The sequence below is a fragment of the Etheostoma spectabile genome, chromosome 6 (genome assembly GCF_008692095.1).
Source record: "Etheostoma spectabile isolate EspeVRDwgs_2016 chromosome 6, UIUC_Espe_1.0, whole genome shotgun sequence".
In the NCBI taxonomy this organism is placed as follows: Eukaryota; Metazoa; Chordata; class Actinopteri; order Perciformes; family Percidae; genus Etheostoma; species Etheostoma spectabile.
The window spans coordinates 23,670,642-23,671,676 of NC_045738.1; the positions used below are offsets into that span (position 1 = coordinate 23,670,642).

The 1,035-nt window shown below is 40.3% G+C and overlaps 1 protein-coding gene and 1 long non-coding RNA gene across 5 annotated transcripts in view; one reads left to right on the forward strand and one right to left on the reverse strand.

Moving 5' to 3' along the window:
- The window catches only part of LOC116690692 (furin-like protease kpc-1), a 298,529-nt gene that overhangs the window by 265,993 nt on the left and 31,501 nt on the right, over positions 1-1,035 (forward strand). The gene's annotated exons all lie outside the window — the stretch shown is intronic.
- The window catches only part of LOC116690709 (uncharacterized), a 17,867-nt gene that overhangs the window by 5,913 nt on the left and 10,919 nt on the right, over positions 1-1,035 (reverse strand). The gene's annotated exons all lie outside the window — the stretch shown is intronic.

Genomic DNA, 1,035 nt, shown 5'->3' on the forward strand with positions numbered 1-1,035 from the left:
GCGCTTTTACATCTACAGGAAACATTCACCATTCACACACATTCACACACTGTGGCCGGGGGTGCCGTACAAGGTGCCATCTGCTCGTATATAAGAGTGTATAAGAGTGTATATAAGAGTGACATAACACTCCCATGGACACATGACACTGTCATGACACATGAACCCTACATGAACCATAACTTGTTCTCATGACAAAACCATATGTCACTTACTAAAAGAAGCGTTGTGTCATAAATGTATCAAGCACACAGAACACGGGCAGACAAATGCACGACACAGAAAGTAAAATACAATGGTTTATTTAAAAATGAGACTCAGAAACAGTGTCAGGTAAAAAGGAGGCAAAGGGAAAATCCAGGAAAACAGGCAATGGTCAAACTCCAAGGGAAAACAGGAACTCGGGAAAACAGGACACAGGGAAAACCGCTCACATATGGAAACAGAGAATCTCGCACTGGGGTAAGGGGAAGACTGAAGACTGGGGAGACAATGTGACACAGGTGCAACTCATTAGGGCGGGGACAGGTAACCACACAGGTGGGAAAATGTACAACAGGAAGTAAAACAACACAACACAAGGGAGAACAGAGAGACTACAAAATAAAACAGGAAATGGAAAACTTAACTTGACAAAACACTCATGACTTAGTTATGTTTATGACACCTTCAAGACAGTGTCATGTCACTCTTTTGTAGATAGAGTGGTTAGAGTATATACATTTTGTGTAAAAAAGGACAACAAAAAACAAGTAAAATGGAAGTGGAATGCAGATCTTTCAGCCCCAAATATGTTCTTTTGAAGGGGTAATGTTAGTCTGGATTTCTGACGTGCAGTTTTATTACTTTTAAAAGTAATTTATAACAAGGAAAGGGTAAAAACATATACAGCATATACAGTACACGATACACATGTACCTACACCAAGTCACACACAGCATCTAGTTTGACAGATACACCGTCAAAGCCTTGGTAGTTGCTACAGTGGAGACAAACTCACACCACATTCTCACTAATGTGTACTTTCATCCACAA